The sequence below is a fragment of the Mustela nigripes genome, chromosome 13 (genome assembly GCF_022355385.1).
Source record: "Mustela nigripes isolate SB6536 chromosome 13, MUSNIG.SB6536, whole genome shotgun sequence".
In the NCBI taxonomy this organism is placed as follows: domain Eukaryota; kingdom Metazoa; phylum Chordata; class Mammalia; order Carnivora; family Mustelidae; genus Mustela; species Mustela nigripes.
Genome location: NC_081569.1, coordinates 23,503,041 through 23,527,190, shown reverse-complemented (window position 1 = coordinate 23,527,190; position 24,150 = coordinate 23,503,041). Strand labels below are relative to the sequence as shown.

At 41.4% G+C, this 24,150-nt stretch overlaps 1 protein-coding gene and 1 non-coding gene across 2 annotated transcripts in view; one reads left to right on the top strand and one right to left on the bottom strand.

The window, feature by feature from the left end:
• ATP10A (ATPase phospholipid transporting 10A (putative)) overlaps positions 1-24,150 on the top strand; it is a 191,658-nt gene that overhangs the window by 96,492 nt on the left and 71,016 nt on the right. The window lies entirely within an intron of this gene.
• On the bottom strand, positions 14,502-14,623 carry LOC132000538 (small nucleolar RNA SNORA28). Its single transcript, XR_009399388.1, has one exon. It is a non-coding gene; the product is annotated as a small nucleolar RNA SNORA28 (small nucleolar RNA).

Below are 24,150 nucleotides of genomic sequence, written 5' to 3'. Positions count from 1 at the left end.
CTGTTTACCACCCACCCCATAGTTCAGGAGGTCCCACAGACCTGACCATTCCTTTTATTTTGGCTGCTCTTTTCACATCATCCTGTAATGGTCTGGTTGTTTCCCAGCCACCCCAGCCCAGCAGCTGGAGTTACCACTATCCTGACCCTGCCTCACTGAGTACAGGCAACTAGTTCCCAGCCCTCTAGATGCTATCAGGGCAATGCCTAGGAATCAGACTCAAGGGATGAGGGGCGTTGGGAAGACAGCCCTCCTTGGCCCTGCCCTCATAGGTGTCACCTCAGTCAGACACATGCAGGCCCGTTCCCTTTGTCCAGGTGAACCCTTCAGATTTGCCTCAAATATAGAACTTTAAAAGGATCCCCCATTAGGACCACATGGAGGACATATAATTTCCCCTCCACAGGAGAGTTCTTCAGATCTTTGAAAGCTGCCTGGTAGCTCGCCTGTGGTCTATCCATAGTTAACATTTGCCAATACTTACCACTTTGCATGTTATTAGTATGTTTGATCTAAACCCACTGTGGTAGGTGCATTGGACCCTCTTGGGGGCTTTAGACATCCCTGAGGGCCTGGCCCACCAGACTCTGGCTCCCTTGGTGTGGGATGGGTCGACACTGGGGTGTTCCAGGCTCCCGGGGCTGTGTACCACTATCCCAAGACAAGTATAGTCACTTCCCTAATTTATAAATAAAGTAGCCCAGGTCCAAGACGGTAGGCCCCTTGCCTAAAATCTTGCAGCTACTCAGGGGAGGGGTCACTGCCAGGTATCCTGGCTGCAGAGCCCATTCTCATGGTGCCCCACCTCCTGCCCCCTGGCTTGCTCCACCTCATAGAAGGCACCCTTCAGAGGTGCTCGCATCTGTCCTTCACTACCCCCCACTAGCAGCCTGACCTGGGTCCTCCTCACACCTGCTCTGGGGTGCCATGTAGTGTCCATGTGGTGTTTCTCACCACAGTCTGCCCCCCACTCTCTGCAGCAACTGCCAGAGTCATCCACACAGATCCAAGAGCTCTTCTGGGCACTCTCCTGCTTAGAAGCCTGCAGGGGCTGTTGGCACTGTGTTAAAGCTGAAGAGAAGCTCTCTAGTCCAGAACAGACAGAAAGCAAATGGATTACTGTCTAAAAATATGACTGCAATGGGCTATGTTGCAGAACTGCTTCGTCTAGAGAAACTGCTGATGCCAAGAAACAGGTCAGGGCAAAATGCATGTGTACATGTGTGTTTCTATAGGTCTCTATATGTGTACACACATATATACGTACATAAATGCACACAGATATAGCAGCCAGACATGCATGTGTATGGGTTTCACTTAAGATTTTGTTCAATAAGAGAGTTCCAGCCATTTGAAGTGTTGACAGAACCCTGACTAGATGATTTCTAGGGTGCATTCTGACTGTGCCTTTCTAGACTTTGGGTTTGGTCCATGGCTTCCGTCCAAGAGACTTTGCTGAGGCATGATGGGTGCTCTTGGCGTTGAGCACAGACACTGAGCTCTGGGGTTCTGCGATAGAAAGACCTGGCTTGGGCCCCGAGGAGCAGCCAGAGTAGAGGCAGGGAGACAGCATTGCAGATGGGACCTTGTCCTTCAGAGGATGGTTGTATCCAGATTGTGCAGATGAGGACAGAGGAGGTTCTGAAAGCCTCATTCACAGAGTCTTTCTGTGAGACATTGCTCACAGATGTATTAAGCACATGTGTGCCAAGCACCGTAATTAAAACAAAACAAAAAAAATCCCTTCTCTCAAGGAGGCACTGGCGAAGTAAGTTGATCGGTTGAGTGGAACATCGGTGAGTGGAACTCACACTGAAGGTCGCCTGCAGCAGCCGGGAAGGGTTGGACCAAGCCTACGCTGCCTGTTGCTTGCTAAGGGAGGAGAAGGATGCCTGGCCATGTGGCTCCTCGGTGTTTGTGGATGCCGTGCATCCCATTCCCTCCAAGAATTTCTAGAAGAAAAACCCATTAATAGTATAGGTGAGCAGAAATGGGAAATTCTAAATGTTAAAAAACTAAATGCTGTGCCCACCAGTTAACGCAAAGAAGAAATAAAGTTGTGCCTTCTTGGCCCGTGAAGTGATCTGCAACTTCCTGCTTTCTCAGCTTCCCAACCTGCTGTGGTGGCTGCCAGCTCTTCTCACCCCTCATTGCTGGATCAGAGGAAATCCCCATTTTCTGAGGGCACAATGCACTGCAAGGGCCTGACAAGAAAGATGCTAGGGTTGGCGGTCTGAGAAGGAGTTTGGGCAGGCTTGGTCCCCCTTGAAGTTGGGGGCTAGTGATAGAACTGCATGGAGAGCAGGCTTTGGCCCTGCAGCTGCTAGCTTGTGACCTGGAAATCATATGACTTATTTGGACCTCAGTCTCAACAACTACAAAATGGGAACAGTGTCAGAGATCTTTCTTTCCTGGCAGGTGCATGACCAGTAGGGGTGGCCATTCTTATCACCAGCTCTTCTCCTGCTCCTGCTGCTGTTCTCAAGGGCTTCTGGAGCGAGAGTGGGAGCAGTCTGTTTGGGCCTAGTTTTAGGGAAAAGGGTTCACCTCACTGTGCAAAGGAGCATAATCATAAACACAACAGATCTGTCTCAAGTGGGAGGCCTGCCTTGAGCTCCATAAGTCCACAGAAATAATGGAGAAGCTGGGAGCTTATAAAGGGTTGAGTTGAGAAATGTCTAGAGTTCTGGGAAGGAGGAGGCTGCATCATTGACCCTCGGCCCAGGGCTGTGGGAGTCCTTGCCTGCCTGTGCCCGAGAGCAGGCAGCTTTAATACTGCAGTAAGACCAAGCTCTCCATGGCAGAGTGCCAGCCACTGGGCTGTGGGATGCCAGGTCTGCAGCTGTAACGTGAGCTTCCCTGGTGTAAGAACATGGGAACAGCATGGCAGAACCAGCACTCTGGGGGCTTTTAACAGACTCAGCTTCAGGGGCAGGGTCAGGGGCAGGGTCAGGGGCAGGGGCAGGGGCAGTGCTTCTAAAGGAAAGTCCTGATTTTTAGAGGGAATTCTTTTGTCGCATCTTGCAGTTCTTGGCAGGTATTCACAGAGAAAGGGAGGATATTGGCTTGATGTGCCAGCGGCTGTTAGACAGATTTACCCTGGCAGCCCAGCAACTTGGACTGCAGTGCTGAGCTCAGCAGACACAGTGCCTCCCAGCCCAGTGCCAACTTCATTAGAGGGTCCATGTGGCCACCAGGGCTCAGAGATGCTCCACCTCAAGCTGGAGGACTGTTGGCTTTTACAACAGTTGTAAAAGCCAAGCTTACAAAGAGAAAATAATCCAGAAGCAAGACTTAATTTGTGTCCATTGTTTCTCCTGACTCCTCATAAGTGTTTACCAGGCACACTGCAGAATTACCCTCTGCAACTGGAGGAGACGTTGGCTCTTACCACCTTAAAACTGAGTGCAGAGCCTGTATGATTTGTAGTACCACAGGTGGACTGGCTGTGGTGATAATCCTCATGTTTCGTGGAGATAAGATAAAGGAGGCTGAACTCACCAGTAAGGGAACATGCTTCGTCCTGGAAACCCATACTGCATCATGGATCTTTGATTAACTGCATGCACATGATCCCTAGTATTCCTACATCCTTGCTCCAGAGGTTGGTGGGTATAGCCTCAGCAGTGCCCTCACCTAGGGCTGGTGAGAGATGCAGAGGTCCCAGGTACCACCCAGACCCACAGAGACAGGATCTTGCGTTTTGATAAGATCCGTGGGGAATTGATATTTGAGTCCCTTCGAATTTGAGAAGCCATGCAGTGCAGGATTTACACCTGGATGTAAATACATATTTTTCTTTAATTACTTCCTATTTTCTAAACATGAATGGGACAATAATCAGTCTTTATGTTCTCTTGCCCTCTTGACAGAAGCTATTATTTCTGTAATTCCCTAATTAAGACATTTCTTTTTTTTAAAAAAAGTGGCAAACATCAATCACCTACAAATGATGCACTTTTGAAAACCTCTGGATAAAATATAATTGAGTGATATTCTTTCATAGATGTAATTTTAGGGATACTTTATTTGTATTACTGGTAGATTGACCCACGTGGGAGCAGCTTGTGTTGGCTGGCTCTAATCTGTGTAGTAGTTAATTAGGAACAGTTTTTCCTGGGGTGAATCCTTTTACAGCTGGTGCTGTGTCCCCGACTTTGTTGAACTAGCAGCCTCTGTTCCACGAGCTTTTCTTAATGAGAATCACTGGCAACTGGACTCCTAATGAAGCCCCCCTGCCCCCCTACTACAAAATGCCGTTCCACATCTGAACTGTTCTGTTTCATACTGTTGGCTGGTCTTTCATAGTCTGCACCCACCCTGCCTTTCTGAAATTCTCAATCCACACCTCCCAGAGTGGACACACTTTAGGAAACACTAGCAGTTTGGAATATCATCCACAGCATGCCCCAGACCTCCTTCGCTTGATATCCCAGGTTTCCGTCCAGGTGTGAACTTGGGCAACCTTGGGGATTTCCTCTGTTCCTGGAGCCTGGCCTCTTTTTAGGTCACTGCCTGTTTTTTTAAATTCCAGATACCACTTCCTGTCCTCCAAGGCCTCCAGAAATCTTGCAACAGAAGATTAAAATATATAAAAATATTCTTTGTTTTTAAAGTTTAAAAAGTAAGGGTAACACTCATTGACTGACGTGAGTGCTCGCGCACACGCTCGCCTGTGTGTGTTTGTAGATTGGTACATAGAGGTACATATGCAGTTTTCCCATGGGGAGCTCTCTGCCCCAAGAGCCATGTTTTTTTTACCACGCTGGTCAGATGAGACTCAGGAGGCAGTCTTTGGCAGAAATCACCAAGGATGGAACCATTTACAGAAACTGTTCTTCCAACCTCTGCCTGTTTCATATCAACTGATCTTAGGGCCTTCAGGCTATTTTGGGAAGAGGCCTTGCTTAGTTAGGTCTCTTGGAGTATTTAGAAAAGGTAACAGACTCTAAAAGGTTATGGGGTATTAGAGTTCTCCATAAAAACAACCAATAGGAGAGAAAGAGAGTTCTCTCTCTGTTGTCAGTATCTGTATGCCAATGTCTACAATAAATCTATCTGTAGATGTCTATTTCTAGAGAGATATAGACCTATAGATGTGTGTGTGTGTGTGTGTGTGTGTGTGTGTATCTGTATGTCTAGAGAGATTTGTCACAGAAATTGGCTCATGGGTTTATGGGAGGTGAGAAGCCTCATGTTCTGCCGCCTGCAAGCCGGAGACTAGCAAAGCTGGGGGTGTAATTCAGTCTCAGACTGAAAGCCAGAGAATCAGAGGAGCCAATGATGTAAATCTCAGACTGAGGGCAGAAGACAAGATAAGATATCCCAGCTTAGTCAGTGAGGCAGGAAAAAAGAACAGATTTCTCTTTCCTCTATCTCCTGTTCTCTTCAGGTCCCCGGTGGCTCGGATGACGCCCACCCGTGTTGGGGAGGACCATGTATTTTACTGAGTCCACGGATTCAAGTGCCCGTGTCATCTGGAAACACCCTCATACACACACACCCCCAGAAACAGTGTTTAATCTGGGCAAGTCCTTGGCCAGTCAAAGTGACATATAAAATTAACCATCACATATGTTTACTTGGCATCTTGTGGGTTTTTCCCTGGAGAGAGTTTGAGAAGTAAAAAGTAGGGGAGGCAGATCTAGCACTTTGGCTTAGACCCTGACCATCGTTTGAGCATGGACTATTCTGCTTCTGGTCCTGATGAATGGCTTCAGAGGGACAACGTGATCCTAGGGGCTGCTGAAGGAGCAGAGGGGAATGGAATGGAGCTGTGGTGAGCAGTTTTAGGCTGGGCAGGGAGATGAGAGACCGGCCCTGACATGGCCATGGGACCTTGACCACGTCACTCCTTCCATTGCCCAGGATTGTTCCCTATCTGGAAACGGATGTTGTTGGATCTTAAGGTCTCCCGTCTCTGCTCTGTGACTGCCTTTTATGGAAAAGGGCAAGGACATGGCAGAGGGGTCGTGAGATGGCAGAGCTAAACAGCTGTGCCCGTGATGTCACAGCATCCGGCCACAGTGCCCACTGTGGGCGCTGCATGCCAGGGCCCATGTGGCAGCTGGGACACAGGGATGTGAAATCTGCTTCCCGAATGAGTAGCGTGGCAAGCAGTGCTGGACCCAGGCTTTCAGTGGAGGCCTGCTCTCATCTGCCTTGTTATGCTGCAGGAGTGGTCCAGCTTTGTCAAGAATAGAAGAGAGGAAGACAGACTTGGGCAGCAAAGATTTAAATTAGATGTGGAGCCAGACTCTCCTGTTAAGAAAATTATGTGTACTAACCTGTGTGGGAGAGGGCAGGGGGACAGAATTCCCTGCAGTGCAGCCTCGGTTTGGGGAGGACACTCCAGGCTCTGCTGCACCGTTGTCAGCAAGTGGCTATAAAATGAGAGATATATTCATTAGCAGAAGGAGGAGGGGTTTGGATAATATTTAACAGAGAGGGCCCTGGTGGCCAGAGGGTCTGTGCTCCAGAGAACGACTGGACATCACCGGTTTGGGCACCTGTGTGGGCTGAACCCTCCAAAGGGGCTAATCTTCACTAGCACCCTTTCCGGGGTCTTGTTAATCCTCACCCCATTGAACAGGATCATTGTCATCCCTATTTTATGTGTGGCAATCAGAATCCCAGCAAGATGCTTCAGTTTTTTGGATTTGCCTGACTTTGCCTGTGCCTTTTGTTCTCCCAGTGAGGTTTCCAGTTCCCAAACTCATTCATGCACCCTAACTGATAACGAGTGCCCAAGCACATGTATCTTCCCTGTCATGTATGCTTATTTATTATAAATTAAATTCTGTGCATTAGGTTGAATCATGACTACTGTCGTGGGTCAGGTTACTACTAAACTAATACTTTCAGTACCGTATAAAATATTTTATAGGAAAGAAACATATCAGGATGAGATTAAAAATGAGTATCACTAGAAGTCCTGTAGTAACTTGCTTCTGTGTGGTTGATCTTGTCGGAGGCCAGCACGGGTAGAGTGGCTGTGTGGCCATTTGTGTCCTCTTGTCACAAGTGGATTATATGTGTGTGTAACAAGGGGAGTGATCAAAACTGCTTTTCCTCCCTGGAAGAGATGGATATTTGTCACAGTGCAGTGGGAGCCTTAGAGACAAAGAGCCAGAGTACCCCTCTCTGTGTTCCTTTTATTCCTTACTTTTCCACTGTTTTCTTCTGGATGAACCAGGACAGTTCCCAAAGAGCATGTTAGAGTGACCCTGGCAGGGATTAGGTAAACTGCACCACCATTAACTCTCTGTCTAGCAGGAGCATGTCGGGGGAGGAGAGAACCACAGCTGCCCCAGCTGCCTCCAAAAGGGAAGTACACCAAAGTGTAGAGAGGGAGCAGGGAGGCAGGGTTGTTTAGCCAGGAGGAGAACTGCTGTCTGACTTTGTATCGTTGGGTAACAAAGGGGATCCTTTTATTTGTTCAGACTTTTAATCCTCATAAGGATTAGGGATTGGGTCAGGAGAATAAGTATTGCTAGTCAGTTATGCATGGGATTTGGAGCATAATTCTGAGTCACTTTAAGCAACAGGGTCCCCTACTGTTGATCGGCTTGGCAGTGCAAAGTGGGCAGGTGTTGACATAGCAGTGCTAATGGCAGAGAAGCAAGAGGAGTATGCATGAGAGCACCACACAGCACAGTGGCTCTCCCTGAGCAGAAGCCCCCTTCTTCCATCCCCACCAAGCTGGACAGTGACCCTGGGGGCACAAAGGAATGTCAGGAAGAGGATGGATGTCTCAAAGGGCTTAGGCTTCTTGCTTAACTCTGTCTGGAACCAGTTGTGTGCCCTCTGGATTCCAGTTTCTTTACTTGTGCCCAGTGTATAAGAAAATACTTTCCTTGAAGTGCTGGTATAAGGTTTGGACACAAATTAAGACATGGTTCCTGGCACATGGCATGCCCCCAGTCACAGATAGTGCTGTATTTTGTTCCTATGTGGGTCTGCATAGGATCAGGTATACTGTAGATGCTCTCAGGGCTGGGTGTCAGAGGGTTTGTGAGTGGGAGCCAAGTGGAGCCTAGGGTGATCAGAAGGTTTAGAAAAGAGGGGGACCTAGTGCAAATGAGTTGCCACAAGCAGAAGCCTGACCATCTGCTGTCATTCGGGATGAGTGGGACTTACTACTTGCTAATAGTCAAGAGACAAACAAATAAGCAGATGTTAAATTAATGATCTAAAATTAAACATGCCAAGTCCCAATGAAAATAATTTATTTCAAGAATTCCATGTGCAAGCAACTTAGACTTCTAAAAGTAAAGCCCTTGCTCTGGGCAGGTTACTTTTGCTGGAGGAGGAACTAAGCACAGGTGGAAAAGCAATTCTTTTCTTACAGAAATTAAATTTCTCAGCAGGAAGGCAGTCTAAGACAGTGGTGTAGGAAGACCCTAAACTCACTCCCTCCCAGGACACACAGAACCTGGATTTCTCCTGAAGATGAACTGAAGGGTGGTTGAATAGTTTCTGCACAACAAGGAGAGATGGAACGCATAGAGCAAAGCCAGAGACACGGAGACACAGTGATACTAGGACCCCACTCACAAGGCACTACCTGCAATAGGGAGGGATGTTACGAGGACGCCCATATACAGAATTGGCTGCCCTGAAACACAGTGAAAAAATAGCGGTTTAAAGGGCAACTAAGGAGGTAGATGGGAGATGGGCTAGATGAGTGGTGGGAATTCAGGAGGGCACTTGTTATGATGATCACTGGGTGTTGTATGTCACTGAATTCTACTCCAGAAACTGATATTGCCCTGTATGTTAACTAATTCGAATTTACATTTAAATATAAATAAATAAATAAATAAGGGCGTGTGCCTGGGTGGCTAAGTTGGTTAGGCATCTGCCTTCAACTCAGGTCATGATCCGAGGGTCCTGGGATGGAGTCCCTCATCAGGCTTCCTGTTCAGCAGGAAGTCTGCTCCTCCCTCTCCCTCTGCCCGTCCCCTGGCTTGAGCTCTCTCTCGCTTACTCTCTCCCGCAAATAAATAAATAAATAGCAACTAGACTGTCAGTAAAGGGAATCTACTTATTAACCCTAGAGCCTCTACCAGATGGGCAGGAAACTGCTTGAATTCTTCCTGGGTTGAAGGTGCCAGTGAGAAACAGTTCTTTTATGTTTACACTCAATCTTGATAAACCCAGTGGCTGCAGGTTCCAGGGATTCTAGCCAGAGTGCTAGGGCCACCTCAGCATGCCCAGACCCCTAGGTTATACCAATTCCAGCTTTCCCCCTCTGCACACCCTGGGCATCCCTAGCCAGCACCCACCCCAGCTCCAGCCATTGGGTCAAGGGGGCCATGGTACACTGATGAACTCAGGGACCCCTGTGACCTGTGCCCAGTGCAGTGATCCTGCTAAGAGGCAGTCCCAATATGGAATGCCCCAGAAATGCTCCTCCTTCCACAGTTGCTCCAGCTCCAACCTGCCAGAACAGCCCAGTGTGGTGTGCTCCAGGACACTCCTGGCTTGTGCCCACTCTAGCCACCGTCTTGCCATGCTGGCTCCTATGTCGCATGTACTGAGACCGGACCTTGACCTGCATCTGATCCAGCCATCTCACCAAAGCAAACCTGGTATGGCCTGGGACCCTCCTGCCCTGTGCCTGCCCCAGCTGGCCCGACAAAGTTGCCAGATGCTCAGTTTACACAGGGACTTTTGGTTACAGTGTGGGGAGGAGTTGGGAGCAGGTAGAATAAGTAAAGGGGCTTGAGAGGTACACGTACAGTTATAAAGAAAGGTGCCATATACATCACTAGAAATGCAGTCAGTAATATTGTAATAACTTCGGTAACAGACTAAAAGTGATCATTTCAGAATATATAAAAATATCAAATCACTAAGATATTGTCAGTTATACTTCAATAAAAAATAAATAGGAGCGTAGGAGCAGAGATGGTCTTTTGCCATCAGCAAAGTGTTAACATTCAGCATATAGAAGAATCACGTGAGCCTAGGTTTTAAAAATAAACAATTCCAAAAGAGAAATAGGTAGGATTTTGGATAGCTTCACTGGGACCAAGAAAACAAAGCGATGCATTTTATTATTCTAGGTTAGAGACTGCCACCAATCCAAATGCAAATCAAAGAAAAAAGATGGGCTTCCCAGGTTCCAAATTATTGTTGATCTCACTTACATTTCACATGCTTCAACAGGTGGTTTATCCTTTCCCTTTCTTGCTTCTTCCCAATATTGACAAATTGTATTTAAAAAGACAAGTATCATATTCTAGATCCCGCCTTAGTTAATCTGCATGGCAAAAAGAACTTATATTTTTTATTGGTGAATTTTAAGGACTTCAATTTTTTAAAATCATTTTTTTACCCAAGTTGGGATCTTCATGGTAATAGCGTCTGATTATCTCAGAGCTTAAAAATGAGCCAGGAATCTAGCAAGAATTTGATGAACTCTAAGTCACTCAAGGCCTGTTGCCTCTTTGATTTTCTCTCTAGAGGGACAAAACTAATACTTTGTTTTTAAGTTGTGAAAGAAAACGTGATAGTTAAAGCGTAGTAAAGAGAAAGAAAAAAAAAACAAAAGATAGTCACCAGAAATTCTACCATCCAGAGATAACCACTCTAAATATTTGGTAGTATCTCCTTCCTGATATTTCTGATGCCCTAATATGTACATACACACATCCATGCATGAATGTAATAATTTCTAAATGCTGCCCTTTCTATTTAGGTGTTCTAGCATTACTAAACATGCCATTTGAAATACTGCACCACGTGTCTAGATTTGAAAGAAATACTCATTAGAATTATCAAGAATTAATTGCATTTCCTATTTTTGCTTTTTGTATAAATCTGGCTCTGTAACTATTTCTGAGTTTTACCTTAGAATTTTATCCTAGATTTGTTTGCTCATAGTATTGAACCAAGTATTGTTAATTTTTACCTCCTAAATGTATCTAAACCTACCGACCCTTTTTCATCTTTGTAACCACAGGCCTCCATTGAGCTAGAATGCTCTTGTGTGAATCCCACAGATTCACTCCTCTTACACAGTGGAGCTCCGTGTGTCTTGGTGCCTTTTGTTGGCCTCTCTGTATCAGTGACCTAAGGACTTCACCTGCACGGTCTTCTTTCTGGATCACCTAATCCTAGTCATTTTCTCTTTTAACAGTGATCACTCTTGACCTCATTTCACTTTCAGATGAGTCCCCTCTCTATTAAAGGACTTATTTTACTGGTACCTCAAACACAATCCATGTCAAATCGAACTTGATCGATTTTGAGGTACCTCAAAAGTATTTCATCACAATTTTCCACATTTCAGTTAATGGCCACTTCATCCTTCAGGTTATTCCTGCCAAAAGTCCTGACTCCCCTCTTCTTCCTATTTGATGCATGACTGTAAGCTAGTCTTTTTCTACCCCCTGGACCAAGCCATTGTCTTTTGCTTGGGTTACTGTACTACGCTCCACAGCACCTGCACTCCTTGCTTTAGCCCTCCCCTCCTTCTCTGCCCCTTATCCACCCAGTCTCCTCTTCAGTCCTCCGAGGGCTTCCTGTCTCCCTCAGTCAAAACTGATAATGGCTCACCAGCTCTGAATGCTCCTCCCCGTCCCCTCTGACATCATCTGTCATTACTCTCCTCCTTTCTGACGTCGCACCAGTCCACAGTGTCCTCCTTGCGCTTCCCCGAAGCCGGCGTGGTTCTGCCTCAGAGGCTTTGTGCGCGCTACTTCTGTCTACAGTGTTCGTTCCCCAGCCATCTGCATGGCTGACCCCTCACCCCTGGAGGTCTTTGCTTAAATCTTGTCTTCTCCATGATTATTTCTGTGACTTCCTCATGAAAAGCAGCCTTTACTCACACCTGTTTCTTGGCTAGGCTTTGCCTTATTGGCCATTTTCTGCCTTATGTATTCCCCATAATAATTCTTCTCGAGCAACATACCACATATTGTACTTAATTTTTTTCATTGTCTTCTCCCCTTCCAATATAAGCTCTATTTGAGCAAGAACTTTTTATATTGTCTATGTCTTTATTCCCAATGTCTAGAATAATGCCTGATAATTACTACGTGCTCAATAAATATTTGTTGAATGAGGAAAGAAGGAATGAAGGAAGGAAGGGGAGAAGGAACTGGGAAAGTGCCTCTTTTCCTGAGGTGAAAATAGCCTTGGAGAAGTCAGGTGACAATGTAGTTCCTAAAGGATAGGCAATTTATTAAGCAGTTTTTTTTTTGTTTGTTTGTTTTTTTGTTTTAGCTTCTCTATAAGACCCATTCAGAAAATCAAAAGTTAGGGAAAATTAGCGTGCCACGGGGAGGGGGAAGACTTTTGCTAGTTATTATCAGTTGTAAACTTCATCTGTCCTTTCATTTATAATACTGCCCCATTGAGGTACAACTGACATAGAGTAAGCTGCATATATTTAAAATGGACAATTTAATGAGCTTTAACGTAAGTATACACTAGGGTAACTGTCACTGCAACCAAGTTAGTTAACATGTCTCTCACCCCAAAAAGTTTGTAAAGCCTCTCTCACACTTTCCCTGAGCCCGTGGGCAACCATTGATCTTTTAGTCCCCGTAGATTATTTTGGATTTTCCAGAGATTTATAGTATGTACTTTTGTCATCTGCTCTTTTCCTCTTGGTACACTTTGAGATTCATCTAAGGTGTTGTGTGTTAGTAATTTGTTTCTTTTCATTGTTAGTGATGTCCCTTTATGTAACTATATCTCAATCGTATATCTCAATACATTAACCTATTGGTAGGCATTTGGATTACCTATAGTTTTTGGCTGTTACAAATAAGAGTGCTGTGAAAATTCATATGTAGGTCTTTGTATGGAAATAGACTTTAATTTCTCTTAGATAAATAAAATACCCAGGAGTGGAATAGCTGGATTGTATGGTAGGTTAGCTTTCTGAAAACTACCAACTGCTTTCCAAATTGGCGGCATAATTTTGCATTCCCACTAGCATGTACGAAAGTTCCAGTTCTTCCACACCCTCAACAATATTTTGTATGGTAAGTGGTCAACCAGTATTTTTCTTTTAGTTGTGGTAAAATATGTTTAATGTAAAATTAGCACTTTTTAAACCATTTTAAATGTATAATTTGACAGCATGAATTTCATTCACATTATTGTACAACCATTGCCACTATTTTCAAAAATTTTCATTAACCTACACAGAACTCTCTAACCATTAAGCTATACCTATAGCTCCAGCCCTTGGCAACCTTTTATCTACTTCCTGTCTCTGTGAATTTGCCTTTTCTAGAAATTTCATGTAAATGGAATAATTTGATATTTGTCCTTTTGTGTCATTTAATTCACTTACCATTATGTTTCAGGTTTCATCCATGTTGTAGCATGAATCAGAACTTTATTACTTTTCTGGCCTAATAATATTCCATTGAGGGAATGCAAGTTGGTGCAGCCAATTTGGAGAACAGTGTGGAGATTCCTTAATAAATTAAAAATAGAGCTTTCATGTGACCCTGCAATTGCACTACTGGGTATTTACCCCAAAGATACAGATGTAGTGAAAAGAAGGGCCATCTGTACCCCAGTGTTCATAGCAGCAATGGCCACGGTTGCCAAACTGTGGAAAGAACCAAGATGCCCTTCAATGGACGAATGGATAAGGAAGATGTGGTCCATACACACTATGGAGAATTATGCCTCCATCAGAAAGGACGAATACCCAACTTTTGTATTGACATGGATGGAACTGGAAGAGATTATGCTGAGTGAAATAAGTCAAGCAGAGAGAGTCCATTATCATATGGTTTCACTTACTTGTGGTGCATAAGAAATAACATGAAGGTCATGGGGAGATGGAGAGGAGAAGGGAGTTGAGGAAAATTGGAGGGGGAGGTGAACCATGAGAGACTATGGACTCTGAAAAACAATCTAAGTTTTTGAAGGGGCGGGGGATGAGAGGTTGGGAGAGCCAGGTGGTGGGTATTATGGAGGGCACGTATTGCATGGAGCACTGGGTGTGGTGCATAAACAATGAATTCTGTTACACTGAAAATAAATTAAATTTTAAAAATGAGAAAAAATATTCCATTGAATTTATATACCATATTTTATCCATTCATCTCTGTCTCTTTCCTTTTTTTGGGAGGGGACAGAACAAAAAAAGGAGTAAACTCTTAATACTCCAGTTTATATCATACCTCACTGACTCTCATGCACATTTAAAACCCTTGCCCCCATTTGATTTGGAACCTTCCCTCAGATCATCATACACAAACACAATGCTACTTGTAATTCTAAGAGGATTCACAGACCAAATTCATCCACTGTCATTTCCTCTGGAAAAAAAAAAACAACTCCTATGTAAACATTTGGAAGTGTTCCAGAATAAGTAGAGGCTTAACTGTTCCGTACGATTAAGATGAAGTGGAGATGTCTCAGAAGACCAGGTGGTTAGTGAAGGTTGGCACTCCTCACCCTTTCGTCCCCCATGCACCTGAACAAGAACACATTTCAACTGCACTTAAGCCCAGAGCAGAAACATTGTTGAAGTCTATGTAACAGTTGGCCTCATGGAGGAGAACACTAAGACAGGTCAGACTTTCTTGTGATAGCAAGTTCAATTTGTGTCAGACAGTGTCCATCATTTGCCACAGTGTGGCTTGCAATATCCATTCATCTCTTGACGGACACTTGGATTACTTCCATTTTGGGCTATTCTGAATGATTCTACAGTGCACATTGGTGTACAAGTATCTCTTTGAGCCTCTGTTTTCAGTTCTTTTGGGTTTATACTTAGAGGTGAAATGGCTGGGTCATAAGGTTTGAGGAACCACCAAAGTGGTCTTTTCCACAGTGGCTGCACATTTTACATTCCCACCATCTATGTATGAGTCTTGCAGTTTCTCCAGGTCCTTATCAATGTTTGTTATTTTCCTTTTTTTTTTTTTTGTTGGTTTTTTAAAGAAAACCATCCTAGTAGGTATGAAGTAGTATTTCATTGTGATTTTGGCTTCCATTTTCTTTTCTTTTTTTAAAGATTTTATTTATTTATTTGACAGAGAGAGAGAGAGGAGATCACAAGTAGGCAGAGAGGCAGGCGGAGAGAGAGGGGGAAGTAGGCTCCCTGCTGAGCAGAGAGCCTGATGTGGGGCTTGATCCCAGGACCCTGAGATCATGACCTGAGCCGAAGGCAGAGGCTTAACCCACTGAGTAACCCAGGTGCCCTGGTTCCCATTTTCTTAATGACTGGTGATATTAGGCATCTTTTTATATACATTTGTATATATTCCTTGGATAGATTTCTCTGTTCAAGTTCTTCACTCATTTTTTAAATAGGTGATTGTCTTTTGGTTTTGACTTGTAAGAATTCTTTATATATTCTGGATATTAAACCTTTATTAGACATACAATTGCAGATGCTTTCTTTCATTCCCTAGGTTATCTTTTCACTTTAATCATGATGTCCTTTCATTTGTAAAAAATTTTAATTTTCATGAAGTTCATTTTAACAGTTTTTTTCTTTTATTGCTTGTGCTTTTATCATATCTAAGACTCTTGCCTAATCCAAGGTCAGAAAGATTTACCCTCATGTTTTCTTTTAAGAATTTTATGGCTGGGTCACCTGGGTGACTCAGTTGGTTAAGCATCTGCCTTTGGCTCAGGTTATGATCCCAGGTGCCTGCTCAGCGGGGAGCCTGGTTCTTCCTCTCTTCCCAGCTCCTGCTGTCTCTTGCTGTCTCTGTCTCTCTCTCTCTCAAATAAATAAATTAAAATGTTATGGCTGAGTCCTTATATTTAGATCATTTTGAGTTAATTTTTATACCCGATATGAGGTAGGGCTCCAACTTTGTTCTTTGACATGGGAATATCCAGTTGTCTCAGCACATCTATTGAAAAGACTATATTTTTTTTTCCGCATTGAGTGGTCTTCAAAAAACATTTGACTTTATGTGAGAGAGTTTATTTCTGGGCTTTCTATTCTGTTGTTCTATATGTCTGCCTTTATGTGAGCTCTACACTCTTTTGATTGCTGAACCTTTGTGGTAAGTTTTGAAATTAGGACATATGAGTTTTCCAACTTCTATTTCATGAATTTGAGGATTGTCTTCCGTTTCTGCAAAAAAAGGCTGTTGTGATTTTGACAGAAATTGAATTGTAGCTGTAGATCACTTTGGGTGGTTCTGATGTCTTAACAATATTAAGTATGCCAATTCATGAGCAGAGGTTGTCTTTTCTTTTATTTATTAATTTTCAGTTTTTATAGTTTTCAGATATAAGTCTTCCACCTTCTAAAATTATTACCAGATATTTTCTCTTTCTAGATACTATTGTAAACAGAATAGCTTTATTAATTTCCTTAACAGAATGTTTCGTTTTAATAGACTGAAACATCTCATTTGTGTGTTACTCTTGTACCCTGAAACTTTGCTGAACTTATTAGCTATAGTACCTTTCTTTAGGATTCCTTGAGACTTTCTAAATATAGGATTATATCAAATTGCAATTTCAAATGTCAATGTCTTAGTAAATATAGGGTTGATCATGTTTTCTCTTTTTTCTTTGGTAAGCATTGGTAGTTGTGTCTTTTAAAGAGTTTTTCCTTTTTCATCCAATTCACTGAATTTATTGGCAATGTTTATTCATACTCAGTCCTAATATCAGTAATTAGAGCCTTTTCTCCCTCTTCTTTTTCTTTATCTGTCTGGTTAGAGGTTTATCAGTTTTACTGATGTTCTCAAAGAAAAATTTTTTGATTTCAATGACTATTACTTTTCTGTTTTCTATGTCATTGATTTCCAATTTGATCTTCATCACGTTGTTTTGCTCACTTTGAATTTAGTTTACTCTTCTTTTCTAATTAAGGTTAAAGCTGAGATCATTGACTTGGGACCATTCTTCATTTCTAATGCATGAATTTAGTGCTATAAATGCCCCCGTATGTTAATGGAATCCTACATATCTGTGTTCTCATTTTCATTCAGTGCAAAACACTTACTGATTTCCTTTTTTAGTTCTTTTTGACCCATAGGTTATTTAGAAATGTGGTATTTTGTTTCCAAATATTTGGGCATTTTCCCAGAGTTCTTTGTTATTGATTTCTAACTTAATTCCATAGTGGTGAGAGAGAACTATGTTAAATTTATTCATACTTATTTTATTACCTAGAATATGGTCTCTCTTAATGTGCTCTTTTAAGAATAGTGTGAATTTTGCTTTGTTGAGTGGAATGTTCTATAAATGTCAAGTAGGTCATTCTGGTTGGTGATATTGTTCAATTCTTCTATGTCCTTGCTAACTTTATGCCTGTTTGTTCTATGAATTATTGAAAAGGGCTATTGAAACCTCTGAGTATAATTGTGGATTTGTCTATTTCTCTTTAAAGATCTACAAATTTTGTTTCATTTATTTTGAAGCTTCGTTGTTTGGGCATTTTGACTCTTTTATCGCTATGAAGTGACCTTCCTCATCCCTGGCAATATCCTTTGAGCTGGAATTTACTCTGTCTGCTCTAGGTTTCTTTTGAGTAGCTTTAACATGCCCACATTTTATTTTTAACCTGTGTGACTTTGTTTTTGAAGTCCATTTTTTATAAGCAACATACAGTTGGGTTTTGCCCTTTTTAAAATCCTTTTTTATAATCTCTGCCTTATAATTGGGATGTTTAAAGGTTTTGTGATTTAATGTGATTACTGACATAGTTAAGTTTAATACTATAATATTGATATTTGCTTTCTCATCTTTGTTCTCTTTTTCTATTTCTTTTTTTCCTCTCTAATTAGCTATAACTCTTTGTTTTACTGTTTCTGTAGTTACTTTAGAGTTTATAGGATACATCTTTAGTCTATTGCAAGTGATGTTATTCCACTTCACAAATAATAAAAGGACTTTGCAGTGGTATACTTCTATTTCTTTTCTGGCAGCCTTGCAGCCTTTGTACTATTTTACCTGTGTGTTAAATACACAATACCTTGTTATTTTTTGTATTTATACATATATTAAAGAGAGTCATAAAATTAAAAAAAACTTATATTCGTATCCATGTAGTTAACATTTTCTGTGCACCTCCGTATTTTGTCTAGATTTCCAAATGATGCCATTTTCCTTCTGCCCAAAGAACTTTAACATTTCCTGGTAGTGTGGTTCTGTCAGTGATTTTTTTTTTCAGCTTTTGTCTCTACAAAAACACGTTTGTTTTTCTTTTTGAACTATATCTATATTGGTTATAGATTCTAGGTTGATAGTTATCTTGTCTTTCAGTGCTTCGAAGATGTTGCTTACCTGTCTTTTTGCTTTTATTATTTCCAATGAGAAGTCTGCCATTATTCTTATTTTTGTATCTTTGTATATAACACAACTGCTCTTTTTTTAAAAGAGATTTATTTCTTTTAAAGAGAGAGAAAGAAAGAGTGAGGGAAAGGGGCAGAGGGAGGATCTGAAGCAGGCTCCATGCTGAGCACATAGCCTGACATAGGGCTCAATCCCGGGACCCCAAGATCATGACCTGAGCTGAAATCAAGAGTCAGAGACTTAACTGACTGAGTCACTCAGGTGCTCTTAAGATTTTTTTTTTAAATTGTGAGTTTTGGATAAATTGACTAAGGTGTAACATTGTAATTTTCTTTGTCATTTTGGGCCTTGAAATTCTTGAGTTTGCAGGTTTATGGTTTTCATCAAGTTTGGAACTTTTCAGCCATTACCATCAAAGTTGGGTTTTTTTGTTGTTTTTGTTTTTGTTTTTTTTAATATCTTCTTGTTCCTCTGAGAACTCCAAATACTTAAGTATTAAGATGCCTTTTGAAGTCATCCCATAAATCATTGACGTTCTTTTCTCTTTGGTTCTTAATTCTCTCTCTTTTTTTTTAAAGGAATTTTAAAAAAATATTTTATTTATTTATTTGACAGAGAGAGACCACAAGTAGGCAGAGCAACAGACAGAGAGAGAGGGCGAAGCAGGCTCCCTGCTGAGCAGAGAGTCCGATGTGGAGCTCGATCCCAGGACCCTGGGATCATGACCTGAGCGGAAGGCAGAGGCTTAACCCATTGAGCCACCCAGGAGCCTGGTTCTTTGTTCTTTTTGATTTCACTTTGAATCATTTCTGTTGCTATCTTTCAAGTTCACTATCTTTTTGGGACACCTACATGGTCAGTTAAATGTCTGCCTCTTGGTTTTAGCTCAGGTCATGATCTCATACGCTGTGAGATTGAGGCCTTCCCTGGCTCTACCCTCTGTGGGGAGTCCACTTGAAGATGCTTTCCCTCTGCCCCTCCCTGCAACTTGTGTGTGCACATGTGTGAGCTCTCTCTCTAAAATAAAAAATAAAAAAATAAAAAACTTTAAGCTCTCTGTCTTTTCTTTTACAATTTCTAATATTATTTATTTTTCATCTCCAACATTATAGTTTTTATATCTAGAAATTCAGTTTGGGCCTTTTTTTTAACTTCAATGTCCCTATTTTATTTTGATTATAGGAATTCTAATTACAATTACTGTTTTAGTGTCCTTTCCTGCTAATTCTAACATCTGTGTCTCTTGTGAATTTTAGTCTATCTTGTCTTATTTATTGAATAGATATAGTAAGTAAATAAATAACTATAAGTAAATATATCAATAAACAAATAACTGTCTCTATTATTGAAATAAGACAGTTTCAACTGATGTGTTCATTTTTCTCACGATAGGTCTTATTTTCCTGCCAGATATTTGGAGTTCACTTTACTGGGTGCTGCCTCTTTTCATGTTTCTATAAATATTCTTAAGCTTGAGCTTCAGTTACGTAGCTAAAAATAGTTTGGTTTGTTGGGTGTAATTGAAGCAGTAGGCCTCTAGAGCTAATTTTTCTCCACTTTTGAGTCTTCTATCAGTGCCCATGGATTTTTACTTTTTCTAGTCTGTGTGCTGGGAACAGGCACTGTTGTGGGATGTGTGTGAGCCCAGAACACTGCTCCCTCCAAACCTTAGATTGTTCTTTCCCATCTGCAGTGGCTCTTTCACATGTGTGTGTCTGTCATCTTTGATGGATTCCCGAGGGGGACTGTCTTCAGGTTCCCAGGGTTCTCTGTGCACTTCTGTCTTCCCTGGTACTCTACACTGAGAGCTCTAGCTCTTGGTCTCTACTATTGGATCTAGCTCCTCCATGGAATACATCAACCAGCTGGGTTCCCATGCCCTCTGTCATGGTCTGTACAGCCTTTTAAAAGCAGTAATCTGGAGTGAATGGGTGAATGTAGCAGCTCACATCCTTTGTTTTCCCTCTCAGGTATTACTGTCCAAATGTTCAGTGACTTGAATATGTTTGTTCTATATATATTGTCTGTTTTTTTTTTGTTTTTGTTGTTATTTCTGACTGTAGATTAAGCCAATCCCTGCTGCTAAGTCTTTACCAGTAGCTATAGTCATGAACTTTATGTTTTAAAATCTCCCTCCTTGTTGAGGGTGCTTTTCCCATAAATATTGTACTTGTCTTTCAATTCACTTTCAATTCAGTTATGCATGCTCAATCTCTTCTCCTGAATAAGACACTTAGTTCTGCAAGGAGAGTGCCCATGGCAAGGATGGCCCTGCCTTCACAAGGGTTAGTCACAAGGGAGTGCTAAGACAAGTACGTCGACTGCTTTCATCTAAGCAGGAGTCAGTAGGACTCTTAGCAACTTGATGGAAGGGAACTCAGAAGTTAAGGATAGAAGAAAATCATTTCTACAGAAGAGGACATTTAAGAGTCTTGAAGGATGACTCTTTGGTTGACTCTATACTTTTACTAGTGTAGGAAAACTTCCCATTTGAGTAACACTTTACAATTGGCAGAGTTTCATACTCACTATTTCTTTTAAGGAGATATATGGACTTTGGAATGCTTGAAAGAACCTCCCCTGGCATAGGATACAGCTTGAATAAGGGTAAGGTATCAAGAAAGCTTTGGCTGTGTTTAGAGAAGAGTGAGTTCTCCATGTGGATTAGCATATAGATGGATGATGGCAGCAGGCACAAATTCTGGAGAAAAGGTCAGTTGGGGACCATTTAGTCAAAGCAATGAACGACAGGTAGAGACATTTATACCTCATTTCTTAAGAAGCAGGAGCCATTGAAGGAAGCATGGGACCAAATGATAGAAGCCCTGTGTTCTGAAATTAACTTAGAAATAGGGTATGGCAAGAATGAGGAAAGCAAAGAGAATAAAAGTAAGGAAACAGAAGTCTATTTCAGATGCTATCTCTTCTTCCCTCTTACTGAGCTTTCTTTTTGAACCTCTGTCATTCATCTTGTTGTCTTGAAATGCACACTAAGGAAAGGATTTGACTATATGCAGTCAGTAGTTCTGAGTGGCTGCCATTACAATTTCTTTTTAAAAATTAAAATAAGACAATTGTTGGTCCTGGGGCCATAATTAATACACATGATCACTCTCCTCTGCCACCTACTTCATATTCCCTTTACCTTAGCCAGCTCATCTGCTGGTCTAGGTCTGCTTGGTAGGGTGACCTTTGTTCCCAATGAGCTCTTGGTCACTGTGCTGTTGTTGACAATGGTTGCCATAATTGAGCATTCATTGTCACCCATTATGGAAGCACCAGGGATGGCCTAGCACATTCTCTAAATTTCAAATATGCTTTTCCCTGCCCCAGTGATGTAGCAGCAGCCCTCGCTACTCATGATCTTTAGGAACATTCTTTTGTTGTTGGTGTTCTGGCGTGAGGAGCCTGTGACTGTTACCTGTCACAGGATTCCTGGTGGAAAATTATTTCACTCTAACTCCATTTTCCTCCTCCAGGAACCAGGACTTCTAGTCCACCATAACCTAAATGTGAAGGGACCAGAAACACTAATTCCCCATGATGGCCCCTGGGATTGATAAGGAGAGGGGCCATTCTACTTCCACATCTTTTTAATTTCAATAGATGGTCCCAGTCATCCAAAGCAGTTGAACTCAATAGCAGTGTGTGAGAGTTCACTTTGCACCAGTTCCTCATTAGTACTCAGTACTTTTTATTGCAGTCATCTGATGGGTATTTAGAGGTATCTCCTTGTAGTTTAATTTGTATTTTTCTATTTACCAAGGATATTGAACACCTTTTGATTTTATCTCACATAGATGCTGACTTTGTAACATCCCTATTAAAGTCCTCTAATTTTCAACTAGGTTAGCTGTCTTTTTGTAATTATTTTCTAGGGGTTAATTATATACTCTCTTATCAAAGTCCTGTGAAGATATTTCTTCCATTCTATGGCTTGTCTCTCCACCCTTTTTATGGTGTCTTTTGATTAAGGTAAGTTATTAGTATTTCTATAAAACAATTTATTGGTCTTTTTCTTTATGACTAATTCCTCTGGAGGTCTGTTTAATAAATTTTCCCTTATTCTGATATCATGAAGATATTCTGTAATTTTCTAAGAGCTTTGTTGTTTTACCTTTCACAGTTAGGACCACAATCCACCTAGATTTGATTTTTGCAGATGAGAGGTTGGATCAAGTTTCACTTCCTTTTCCCATATGGATGCTCAATTATCCCAAAATCATTTACCGAAAAGATAACCTTTACCTAGAGTAATGCCACCTTATCATAAATCAGATAACCATATATATTCATGGCTTGTTTGGAGAACTCCTGTTCTGCCCTGTTTATTTCTCTAACCTTACACAAGTACTACAGTTTTAACTACTGTGGCTTTTTGATTAAGGCCTAATACCTGGTAGAGATCTTCCTCTCACTTTGTTCTTTTTTTTAAGAGTATCTGCTCTTCATGGCCATTTACCTTTCCTTTTTTTTTTTTTTAAACTAAACTTGTTCCCAACTCCAGTTCCCAAAGATGTTGGGTATTTTATTGTGATTTCATTGAATATATTGATAAGTTTGGAGACAAAGTAGTTGATAGTTATAGTTTTGAGTCCTCTAATTCATATATATATAGATATGTTCATATCTATCTATATATATATCCCCTTATTATATCTCCTTTCATCTTTCTCAATAATGCTCTGTAATTTCAACATGAAGAACTTGCACATTCCTGTTAGATTTATTTCTACAAAATGATTTTGTAAGCTTGTTATAATGTGTGTATAAATGCAATATGTATGTTCATTTTCAAAGTAGTAAATGCAATACACAATACACACAGGTATGTATATATGTATGTATGTTTGCATATGCAGTCTGTAGAAATATGATGGATGATCTTATTTCCAGAAATCTAAACCCACATATTAATTCTAACGAGTTTTCTGAAGATTATTTTAGATTTTCTATACATATAATCATTTTGTTTGCAAATGATGATGGCATTATTCCTACATTTTTAGTTATTCATACTTTTGGTTCTTTTTCTTACCCAGTTGTAACAGCAAGGACCTCCAATTCAATGTTAATAGAAATGGTGATATCAGATATTCTGTCCCTGATACCAGTATTTTTTTTTTTCCAGTGGAGGGAGGGACAGAGGGAGAGAGAGAATCTTAAACAGGCTCCACATCCAGCACAGAGCCTAAGGTGGGGCTTAGTCTCATGACCCTGAGATCATGACCTGAACCCAAATCAAGTTGGATTCTTAACTAATTAAGCCACCTAAGCACCCCCTGATACTAGTCTTAAAGAGTAAAATTTGAGCTTTTTACCATTATATGAAATATTTCTTTAGGCTCTAGGTGAATACATTTTATAGATTAAGGGATTAAGGATGATCCTTTTTTTTCTTTTTCTTTTTTCTTCTCCTCTAGGAAGCATTATCATGAACTGATGGTGAATTGTATCAGATGGGTTTTCTGCTTCAGTTGAGGTGGTCAAATTGTTTGCTTTTTTCCCTTTTGGGCTAATGTGGCTGATTACACTGATTTTTTAAATGCTATTACCAACTTCAAATTCTTGAACTCTATCCACTTTCCTAATGTACTATCTTTAAAAAAAAAAAAAGATTTTATTTATTTATTTGACAGATATATCACAAGTAGGCCAAGAGGCAGGCAGAGAGAAGAGGAGAAGCAAACAGGCTCCCCGCTGAGCAGAGAGCCTGATGCGGGGCTCAATCCCAGGACCCTGGGATCATGACCTGAGCCAAAGGCAGAGGCTTTAGCCCACTGAGCCACCCAGGTGCCCCTGTACTATCTTTTAATACGTATTTAGGCTTAGTTTGCCAGTGTTTTATTAAGAATACTTTCATAAATAAGATAGGCTTATAATTTTCTGTTTTTATAATGT